Here is a 12,713-nt window from a genome sequence, read left to right on the forward strand (position 1 = left end):
AATTACAATATGCTTCGAACTACTTGTCACGGTGTCGCAGTATCTGCCAGACGTGAATACGGCAGACGAATTCAAACAGTAGCTGAATGTAACCTTATAAAAGTTCCATGATAACAAGATCTGAATTAATGGCGATTACAGCTTATACCGTCATTAGACGGGAAATGTTACGCTTATATGTCAGTGAAAAGGGCGTCGCAGCCAGTTTCGAAAAAAAAACCACTTTAAAAATTCAGAACTTTCCCTATGACACGAGCACACTTTTTGACATGAAATCTGGCTGTCGGCCGGCCGCCGCAGAAGTCTAAGCGCGCGCCGAACGCAAGGTTGGACAACACACTGGCTGCACTGATAATTCTCTATGTCCGGCTACCTGCACAATCTGGCAACACTGTAGTAGGCTCTGGTATTTCATGGAGGAAGTTTTGTCTTTAGTTCGACGATGATGACGATGATATTTGGTATGTGGGGCGCTCAACTGCTCGGTTATCAGCGCCCGTACAAATTCCCAACCTTTGCTCAGTCCAATCTCGCCACTTTCATAAATGATGATGAAATGATGACGACAACACAAACACCCAGTCATGTCGAGGCAGGTGATTTTCAGTTCGAGTCGGTCGTGTTGTCGACACCCGTGATAAAACGTGTGACATGCGAATTCAGGTCGCTCACTCACTCAGCTCTGCAGACAAAATGCATTTCTAAACCAGTTAACTTGCAGCTGGGCGTGTACGTACAAACGAGAATTGCATCTTCTACTGGAATCTGCTATTATGAAGTCTTACTGATTAACAGTACTACAACAAAATTTAATTTAAGATCAATACTCGATATAAACGGCATAACGGCTTGTTTATAGCATTTAGTCTCTTCTGCTTAAGAGTCCTCATTTCATACAAGAAGAGGTGCCTTGTGCAACTGATAATCATTTTGGCACAATTTTAATTTTATTGTACCCCAGTACAGCCGTAACGAATTACAAGTAGGCCTATGGACTTCCGATCATTGTAGGACTCGTAACAGTAAGACTCCATAATAGTTGATTCTAGTAAACGACGCAATTCTCGTTTGTACGTACACACCTACTTACGAGTTAACAGGTGTAAAAAAGTATTTTCTCTGCTGAGTTGAGCGAGCGACCTCAGGTCTACCTTCGTGACGTACGCTCCGCGGTCTGTCATTCTCGTAAGCGTCGTCGAAAACACTATGTGGTTACATTTTTTGTTTAGCGCCTTGTCTGAAAGCTGATATCACGAGTGTAATAATAGCGCAGCTACAATGTATTTCATTTTATGACATACCAGTAATAACAGTTCCACCCAGTAATGTTTTTGGAGAATTTCTGGCAGACTGTACCCTCTGAACATCACAGCTAACCGGACCCCATTTACTGTCTCCCGGCAGCCATTGCAGCAGCGGAGCGTCCCTCCCTCGGTCTTGGTGATAGCGACCACTACCGCTCATCGCTTTGGATAGCATTAAATGCTTTACTGTTGTTGAGTAACGTTCCACAAAAAAGTCTACGATTTGCGTTTAACACTTAATAGCAACGAAGGCAGACGACACATTTTAATATGATGATTTTTCTACTGCACTAACATGCAAGACATGAGTATGGCACGAAACTAATTTTATAGTTTGTGATTCAATTAAAATGCCTCACTACGTCATTTGATGTTATTGGTTCAAATGCCTCTGAGCGCTATGGGACTTAACTTCTGAAATCATCAGTCCCCTAGAACTTAGAACTACTTAAACCTAATTAACCTAAAGACATCACACACGTCCATGCCCGAGGCAGGATTCGAACCGGCGACCGTAGCGGTCGCGCGGTTCCAGACTGTAGCGCCTAGAACCACTCGGCCACCCCGGCCGGCATTTGATGTTATTATTAACGCTTAAATCTCGCTTCTTTTCCTCTTAGAAGAGATTCTTCATGCAATTATTTGTTCAGGAATTCGTGTGTTTCCGTCAAGACACAGTTAGTAGCGGTGGTGCAGTGCGTTTTACTCTAATGGTTCAAATGGCTCTGAGCGCTATGGGACTTACCACCTGAGGTGATCAGTCCCCTAGAACTTAGGACTACTTAAAGCTAACTAACCGAAGGACATCACACACATCAATGTTCGAGGTAGGTTCAAAATTCAAATTGCTCTGAGCAATATGGGACATAACAGCTATGGTCATCAGTCCCCTAGAACTTAGAACTACTTAAACGTAACTAACCTAAGGACGCCACACAACACTCAGTCATCACGAGGCAGAGAAAATCCCTGAACCCGCCGGGAATCGAACCCGGGAACCCGGGAGCGGGAAGCGAGAACGCTACCGCACGACCACGAGCTGCGGACCCCCGAGGTAGGGTTCGAACCTCCGACCGTAGCAGTCACGCTGTTCCAGACTGAGGCGCCTAGAACCGCTCTTCCACCGCGGCAGTCTAGGGTTCTAATTCTCTGCATAATATCCTACTGAGACGTATTATATATTGCCGGTCAAATATTAAAGGAAATTCAAATAAAACTTGAGTCTCATTTCACGTAGGTACACCATTCATACAATTATGGTGGTTACTTCAATCTACCATCGATGTGTTGACGAAAATACAGCTTGAAAGTGGAAGGTAGGCATAAAACTTTGTCCGAATAAAATATCAAGCCGCACACTGTGCCTGGTAACCACACAAATACGCAGGAAATTAAGAAAGTAAACTAGAATCCTCACAGATGACAGAAAATAAAGTCACTCCTGTTTGAAGCTCGTAAATATAACTCGAAAAAAAAGGTGTACTCGCCTTCTGCAGCAATAATGGAAGGCGCTCTCTCTGACTGACGGTCCAAGTCATACTGACCCAGTCCAAGCAAAACAAACAAACATAAGACCGTATGATACGAGGGTCAATCCAAGTGTCGATACAGGTGGGGATACTTCACACCACACTGTTATTAAAACGAGAGACTGTGCCTAATAAGCAGTCAGGCACGCAAGAAATGAAGAAAATTAACTAGTATCCTCACAGATAGCTGAAAATAAGTCGCTTCTATTCGAAGTTCATATACATAATTCACAAACAGAGGATATACTCGCCTTATCTGCAGAAACAGCGGAAGGCGCTCTCTCTCACGGACAGTCCAGCCGACACTGATCTAAGTAAGACAAACAATCAGACAAAAGCCCATATGATACGAGGGTCGATAAAAGCGCCGATACGCACGATGATACATTACACTGCGCTGCTATTAAAGCGAACTGTCTGGTAAGTCACAATAGCAGTACGCTTTGGAAGACTGTTCATTTGCTATCTGTCTGCAGGTGCGAACTATTTCGAAACAACAATACAGAGTGGATAACTTGGTTCTGACGTGGCCGCTCCCTATTGCAACCACGCCACGATGAGTATTATGAATCGGTACTGCACAAATTGCTCAAAGAAACCAGTGGAACGCAACAGTCTTGTAAGTGGATGTTGTTTTCTGCTAGTTACTCACAAAATGGTGTAAGAAGAGACCTGCATATCTTTCATCAAAAAAGGTGCAGTTTATCCTTAACGATATAAAAAGGTGCAAGGTATGTTCCGGCAATGTCCAGGAACCTACACTTGGTCTGTGAAACGTGTGATCCTGTGTCAGTGGACTAAGTGTGGGCAGACAGAATTTCAATGGCCTCTACACTGCTTTAGGAATGTACTTTACATCCATATTTGTCCACATTTATATCAACCTACATGTACAACAACGTTCATTGTATACATGGAAGAATCCTGGAGATACTAAAAGGTATCAGATGAATTATATAATGGTAAGACAGAGATTTAGGAGCCAGGTTTTAAATTGTAAGACATTTCCAGGGGCATTTGTGGACTCTGACCACAATCTATTGGTTATGAACTGTAGATTAAAACTGAGGAAATTGCAAAAAGGTGGGAATTTAAGGAGATGGGATCTGGATAAACTGACTAAACCGGTGGTTGTACAGAGTTTCAGGGAGACCATAAGGGAACAATTGATAGGAGTGGGGGAAAGAAATACAGTGGAAGAAGAATGGGTAGCTCTGAGGGATGAAGTAGTGAAGGCAGCAGAGGATCAAGTAGGGAAAAAGACGAGCGCTAGTAGAAATCCTTGGGTAACAGAAGAAATATTGAATTTAATTGATGAAAGGTGAAAATATAAAAATGCAGTAAATGAAGCAGGCAAAAAGGAATACAAACTTCTCAAAAATGAGATCGACAGGAAGTGAAAAATGGCTAAGCAGGCATGGCTAGAGGACAAATGTAAGGGTGTAGAGGCTTATATGACTAGGGGTAAGATAGATACTGCCTACAGGAAAATTAAGGAGACCTTTGGAGAAAAGAGAACCACCTGTATGAATATCAAGAGCTCAGATAGAAACCCAGTTCTAAGCAAAGAAGGGAAAGCAGAAAGGTGGAAGGAGTATATAGAGGGTCTATACAAGGGCGATGTACTTGTGGACAATATTATGGAAATGGAAGAGGATGTAGATGAAGAGGAAATGGGAGATACGATACTGCGCGAAGAGTTTGACAGAGCACTGAAAGACCTGAGTCGAAACAAGGCCCCGGGAGTAGACAACATTCCATTGGAGCTACTGACGGCCTTGGGAGAGCCAGTCATGACAAAACTCTACCATCTGGTGAGCAAGATGTACGTGACAGGCGAAATACCCTCAGACTTAAAGAAGAATATAATAATTCCAATCCCAAAGAAAGCAGGTGTTGACAGATGTGAAAATTACCGAACTATCAGCTTAATAAGTCATAGCTGCAAAATACTTACGCGAATTCTTTACAGACGAATGGAAAAACTGGTAGAAGTCGACCTCGGGGAAAATCAGTTTGGATTCCGTAGGAATGTTGGAACACGTGAGGCAGTGCTGACCTTACGACTTATCTCAGAAGAAAGACTAAGGAAAGGCAAACCTACGTTTCTAGCATTTGTAGACTTAGAGAAAGCTTTTGAGAATGTTGACTGGAATACTCTGTTTCAAATTATAAAGGTGGTAGGGGTAAAATACAGGGAGAGAAAGGCTATTTACAATTTGTACAGAAACCAGATGGCAGTTATAAGAGTCGAGGGTCATTCAAAAGGTAGCAGTGGTTGGGAAGGGAGTGATACAGGGTTGTAACCTCTCCCTGATGTTATTCAATCTGTATACTGAGCAAGCAGTAAAGGAAACAAAAGAAAAATTCGGAGTAGGTATTAAAATCCAGGGAGAAGAAATAAAAACTTTAAGGTTCGCCGATGACATTGTAATTCTGTCAGAGACAGCAAAGGACTTGGAAGAACAGTTGAACGGAATGGACAGTGTCTTGAAAGGAGGATATAAGATGAACATCAACAAAAGCAAAACGAGGATAATGGAATGTAGTCGAATTAAGTCGGGTGATGCTGAGGGAATTAGATTAGGAAATGAGACACTTAAAGTAGTAATAGAGATTTGCTATTTGGGGAACGAAATAACTGATGATGGTCGAAGTAGAGAGGATATAAAATGTAGACTGGCAGTGGCAAGGAAAGCGTTTCTGAAGAAGAGAAATTTGTTAACATCGAGTATAGATTTAAGTGTCAGGAAGTCGTTTCTGAAAGTATTTCTATGGAGTGTAGCGATGTATGGAGGTGAAACATGGACGATAAATAGTTTGGACAAGAAGAGAATAGAAGCTTTCGAAATGTGGTGCTACAGAAGAATGTTGAAAATTAGGTGGGTAGATCACGTAACTAATGAGGAGGTATTGAATAGGATTGGGGAGAAGAGAATTTTGTGGCACAACTTGACTAGAAGAAGGGATCGGTTGGTAGGACATGTTCTGAGGCATCAAGGGATCACAAATTCAGCATTGGAGGGCAGTGTGGAGGGTACAAATTGTAGAGGGAGACCAAGAGATGAATACACTAAGCAGATTCAGAAGGATGTAGGTTGCAGTAGGTACTGGGAGATGAAGAAGCTGGCACAGGATAGAGTAGCATGGAGAGCTGCATCAAACCAGTCTCAGGACTGAAGACCACAACAAGCAACAACATTGTGATATACGCTGACAATGCCCAAGGGGACGATATTAGCTACTTGCTAAATTGTTTATTTCAAGCCGCCCGGTGTAACCGAGCGGTTGTAGGCGCTTCAGCGTGGAACAGTGCGACCACTACGGTCGCAAGTTCGATTCCTGCCGCGGGCACGGATGTGTATGATGTCCTTAGGTTAGTTGGGTTTAAGTAGTTCTAAGTTCTAGGGGACTGATGGCCTCAGATGTTAAGTCCCATAGTGCTCAGAGCCATTTTTTTGTTTATTTCAAATTAAAGGAATAGCTTACACGGAGAAAGGGCTTCCTTCAAGAAAGATAAAATTCTTCGTTAGATATTGTGAGTGTCTTTTATCAATTATTCTTGTTTTATTAACGAAGCCTGGTAAAGTTTGCATAGGACGAGCAATATTAAATAATGTGTCGAACGATTATTTTTCGAGCCTTAGAGATGAATTAAATTTCCCTAAGATTCTTCCAAAGAATATCAGCCAATTTGTCACCTTCTTGTCTACAACTAGTTTTATGTGGTCGTTAACAGAATAAACGAAATCGTCTGCGTATACACTGATGTGATAAAAGTCATGGGATACACCCTAATATCTCGTCGGACCTCCTTTTGCTCGGTGTAGTGCAGCAACTCGACGTACTAAGGAGTCAACAAATGGTTGGAAGACCCCTGTAGAAATATTGAGCCATGCTGCCATTATAGCTGTCCATAATTGCGAAGGTGTTGCCGGTACAGGATTTTGTGCACGAACTGACCTCTCGGTTGTGTCCCATAAGCGTTGTATGGAATTCACGTCGGGCGATCCGGGTTGCCAAACCATTCGTTTGAACGAACCAAAATGCTCTTCAGACCAGTCGCGAACAATTGTGCCTGGTGGCAATGCGCACCGTCATCCATAAAAATTCCATCGTTGTTTGGGAATATGAATTCCATGAATGGCAGCAAATGTTCAATGATCGGTTTAATTGGACCAGAGGAACCACTCCATTAGATGTAAACACAGCCCACACCATTATCTAGCCACCACCAGCTTGCAGAGTGCCTTGTTGACAATTTAGATTGACACAGGAGCTCTACCATCCGTTCTTACCAACTGAAATCGGGACTCACCTGACCAGTCGTCTGCAGTCCAACCGATATCGTCAAGAGCCCGTGACAGAAGCAGCAGGCGATGTCGTGCTGTTAGAAAAGTCACTGGCGTCGGTCGCCTGCTGTCATTGTCTATTAACACTAAATTCACCGCATTATCCTTACGGATACATTCGTCGTACGTCCCACATTGATTTCTGCGATTATTTCAAGTAGTGTTGCTTGTCTGTTAGCAGTGACAACTCTACGCAAACGCCGTCGGGCACTGTATGCGAGGTAATGCGTGAAATCTGGTATACTCGGATCACTCTTGACACTGTGGATCTCAGAATATTGAATTCCCTAAATATTTCAGAAATGGAATGTTCCATCCTTCTAGCTCCAACTACATTTTCGCATTCAAAGTCTGTTAATTTCCAACGTGCGACCATAATCATGCCGGAGACTTCTTCACATGGATTACCTGCATTCAAATGACAGCTCCGCCAATGCACTGCCCCTTTATACCTTCTGTACTCAATACTGCTGCCATCTGTACATGTACTTTTTGTCACCTCAGTGTACATACACAAGTAGAAATGCTCTCACTGCTGCAGCCAAGTTACTTCAAACATATTGTACTGCCGTACTACACTGCTACGTCTTTCTCTCGATTGTAACGAACATCAAAAGAGAGAAATGGTTACAATATTAATCGTTTTATCAAATACCGCAATTATTGGCTGGCAGTTACGTACACTATGTGATCAAAAGTATCCGGACACCTGGCTGAAAATTACTTACAAGTTCGTGGCGCCATCCATCGGTAATGCTGAAATTAAATATGGTATTGGCCCACCCTTAGCCTTGGTGACAGCTTCCACTCTCGCAGGCATACGTTCAATAAGGTGCTGGAAGGTTTCTTGGGGAACGGCAGCCCATTCTTCACACAGTGCTGCACTGAGGAGAGGTATCGATGTCGGACGGTGAGACATGGCACGTAGTCAGCGTTCCAAAACATCCCAAAGGTGGATTCAGGTTAGGACTCTGTGCAGGCCAGTCCAGTACAGGGATCTTATTGTCGTGTAACCACTCCGCCACAGGCCGTGGATTATGAACAGGTGCTCAATGGTGCTGAAAGATGCAATTGTAATTCCCGAATTGCTCTTCAACAGTGGGATGCAAGAAGGTGCTTACAACATCAGTGTAGGCCTGTGTTATGATAGTGCCACGCAAAACAAGGGGCACAAGCCCCCTCCTTGAAAAGCATGACCACACCATAACACCAACGCCTCCGAATTTTACTGTAGGCACTACACACGCTGGCAGATGACGTTCACCGGGCATTCGCCATACTCACACCCTGCCATCGGATCGTCACATTGTTTATCGCGTTTCTTCACTACATACAACGTTTTTCCACTGTTGACTCGTCCAATGTTTACGCTCCTTACACCAAGCGATGTGTGGTTTGGCATTTACCGGTGTGATGTGTGGCTTATGAGCAGCCGCTCGACCATGAAATCCAAGTTTTCTTACCTCCCGCCTAACTGTCGTAGTACTTGCAGTGGATCGTGATACAGTTTGGAATTCCTCTGTGATGGCCTGGATAGATGTCTGCCTATTACACATTACGACCCCCATTAACTGTCAGCGGTGTCTGTCAGTCAACAGTCGAGGTCAGGCTGTACTCTTTTATGCTGTACGTGTCCCTTCACGTTTCCACTTCACTATCATATCGGAAACAGTGGACCTACGGATGTTTAGGAGTGTGGAAATCTCACGTACAGACGTATGACATAAGTGACACCCATTCACCTGACCACGTTCGAAGTCCGTGAGTTCCACGGAGCACCCCATTTTGCTCTCTGACGATGTGTAATGACTATTGAGGTCGCTGATATGGAGTACCTGGCAATAGGTGGCAACACAATTCACCTAATATGAAAAACGAAAAACGTTTGATTTTGGGGGTGTCCGGATACTTTTGATCACATAGTCTACCAATAGCTTGTTCCTCCAAAGTATCACTGCGTAGATAATTATAAAACATTTCACATTTCACCTTAGTCAGAGCTTCGTGGCTGTCGGCTGTACAAAATAATAACACACTGTGTTCGATTCTGCCAGCGTATATATGGATCACAAAGCCAGCAGCTTCCGTATCCCATATTGGTTATGCACGCTACTGACGGTAGCGCACGCCCAAGGCAGCCGCTCGAATCCTCATGGTAAAAGAAATATCACCTAGATTAGGACTGTAAGGGGAAAAGAGGCAGCAGCAAAAGGTTCCTGTCTGCCAGGCGGTAGGCCGATATCCTAGACAAAGTGCCGCACCTCCTCACATCGTCACGTAGCAAAGGTACGAGACGTTGTCGATAGCGCTCCTTCCTGAGGATGGGCACTTGGTATTATTCAGGAGAGTAGTCTGTATCCTGGCATCAGTCGTCTCTTCCTTTCGTCACTTTGCACATGCATGCAGAAATAGTCTCCACACACTCAGCAATCACCTGCACCAAACGGAACCAGCCCCGAGCGAAGTAGTGTAACGGTTAAGGCAATGGACATTGTCTCGGGAGGATCGCAGACCACATCGTTGACCGGTGGTTTCCTTAAATCACTGAAAACTCTTGTGAAAAACTTATACCCAAATTTCTGCTCCTTCCTTGTCCAGAAGGCCTCACAAAAACGGCTTTTTTGTTAAAATATTGAATACGATCGCTGTGCTTCCTCAAAGCCATCGAAAATTATTACCAATGTATCGCTTAAGGAAAACGCTGGAAAGATTAAAACAGTACGGAAACAGGTAAAATGTACGACTGTTTCACGAAGCAATGGAAAGCTGGCTATAAACAAGAACTTCTTTCAAGGGTAAACGACAATTTTATTTTGTCCATGGCACAAATAAAGCCAATAGAAAGTTATAGTGGATGCAGTAATATCGTCTGTATCCAACGAGGCACGAAAACCACAATAGGTGGGCTGAACAACGCAGCACATAATGGTACGCACAGTAATTCCATTCTGTACGTTCTACGTCCAGGCTTGTCCTCACAGAGCCGGTACGTACACGTAAGAGCAACCTTCACTTTAGGGAAAATGTTGAAAGCAACCACACTTCAGCACTCCCTTGATCATACTTAGATTGGCCCAACGCAACACTCCTGCATCCACCATTGTCGAAGCGGGAAGCACGCGAGCTATTAGGTCGTGTACATCCATGTGTGGAGTACTATAAACGTGTTCCTTTAAGTATCTCCCCAAATAAAAATCTAGTGGATTAAGTTCCGGGGCATGTGGATACCAGAACATTGGACCTCTGTGATCAATCCATTTCCCTGGAAAGGCTTCTTTTAAATAGTTACCCATATTCATTCCAAAGTGTGGTGGTGCATTATCATGCTGAAGCCATAGTTGTCGCTGAACACCAAGTGGAACGTTTTCCAGTGTGTCAGAAAAGTACTACAAAGAGACGCACGATACAGGGGCGCATTCAATTTCTCCAGCAATATGTAAGGGTTCAAAACACTCCTCCCATTGATTCCAGCCCACAGGTTTATGTCAAAGCGTGCCTGAAAGCCACGTTCACCGGTGACAAGTGGGTGCGTTCCGACCAACACTTGATGTTGTGGAGGTTGAAAATACCTTCACAAACGGAGCTAGATTCATCAGTCCATATGAGGTTATTTATAATATGTTCATTATCTTTCACTTGGTGCAAAAGCCATTCACAAAACTCGTCGAATACGGTCTTCTGGCCGCTGGTGTTGAGTTAACGCGTAATGATATGGATGCAGTTCCTTCTCGTACAACACTTCAACAACAAGTCTTCGAGGTATGTGTAACTGCCTTGCTATACCACGGGTACTTCGCCGAGGTGACTGGTGAATGGTTTCTGGAATCTCGTCCTCTGTTTGTGGAGTACGTCTAGTCACTGGACGACCCTTGTCCATTACCTGTGGACGAAGATTACCGTTTTCCCGAAGGTGTTGCTGCAGGCGACGAAGAACATTCTAATCGGGATGGCGCCTTATAGGGCACCGTGCAGCATACGCACAAACTGCAGTACCAACTTTGTGATCGTATACACCCAGCACCAAAAGCATGTCGACGTATTCATTGTTTGTGTACTCCATGGGAAAACCGGCCTACATGTACTTCACAGGATCAGTTATGGTTCAGCACTGCGCTATTAGTTGACACATGCTGGCAGTTTAAGGGGAGCCGGAGGTGGTCAAATCCAAAAAATTACGATTTTTTTTGGTACCGAAAATTAATTGGAACATTGCTCTTTAATGTAAACTTTGAATTATTGTTCTACTCGTCCTAGAAGTGGAGTTATTACCATTTTCCCCCACGCCTGCAGAGGAAATGGGCGGCCGCTGAATGCATCTAACACCCTCTCGTGACTTCCTGGCGAACTGCTTGGGATTTTCTCGGCCTGTTACGCATACAGCGCCTTATGTTACGCATACAGCGAGTGTGCAAGGGTTGGCTACATTGTTTTCTGTGACAAATGAAGCGCTAAGAGCGCGGAACATTGTCTCTTTGCTCTTTACCGTTTCGAATTAGTTCAGTGTTGCACCTGTTGTTGGTAGTATTATACTTCTTGTGTAAAGCGTTGTTCTGGTTACGATGCCACGTTTTAGTAACCATGTATATAAGAAGAGGAAAGACATAGGGAAAAGAAAATTAACACTAATACCAAGTTGCGATACTACAATTACTGAAACAGTGCTTTCTTCTGCTAAGCAACACATGGCCGGCCATAGCCGTGTGACATCTTCTAGCAAGAAGCTGACTGGTGGAAGTGACAGATTTCGTGAATATGTTAGTGACAGTGATGATATTAACGAAGTACTGAATATTGGATTATTATCTTCTGTGCTGATAGAAAGTGTTCTGTGCAAAATGTGTTCAAGTGTAAGAGTGGGACTAGAGATAACAAAGCACTTTGGTTTAGCTTGTGAGATGAAGATAATCTGTGCATCTTGCAAGTATCAAGTGACTTTCTACAATTCACATGCCAGTCTCTTTGGTGAAAATGGACGATCTAGAGTGTTTGATGTGAATGTTCGACTTGTGTATGGTATTCGATCCATTGGAAAAGGGTCTGCTGCTGGTAAACTGTTTTGTGGTATTATGAACTTGCCATCGCCTCCAAGCAAATTTGGGTACTACTGTGAACTGGTAGGATCCTCTGTTGAAGATGTGGCTTTGAAAACCATGAAGGAAGCAGTGGAGGAATCTGTAGAAATGAACGGTGGTTCTAGGGATTTGGTAGTGGCATTAGATGGTTCCTCATAAAAAAGGGGTCATAAATCCCTGAATGGGGTTGTAACTGCTACTTGTGGTGATAGTGCAAAAGTGATAGATGTTGCAATATTATCAAAACATTGTAGCTGCAAAAATAAAATCAAAGGAGAGCACAGTGGAACCTGTGAGGCAAATTTTGGTGGATCAAGTGGAGCAATGGAAGTGGATGGAGTGAAACAAATTTTTGAACGTTCAGTTCCCGGATACAACGTTAGGTACAAATACTACCTTGGGGATGGTGACTCCAAAGGTTTCAAGACTACAGAGGAACTGAAACCATATGGAAAT

This window comes from Schistocerca serialis, chromosome 3 (genome assembly GCF_023864345.2).
Source record: "Schistocerca serialis cubense isolate TAMUIC-IGC-003099 chromosome 3, iqSchSeri2.2, whole genome shotgun sequence".
In the NCBI taxonomy this organism is placed as follows: domain Eukaryota; kingdom Metazoa; phylum Arthropoda; class Insecta; order Orthoptera; family Acrididae; genus Schistocerca; species Schistocerca serialis.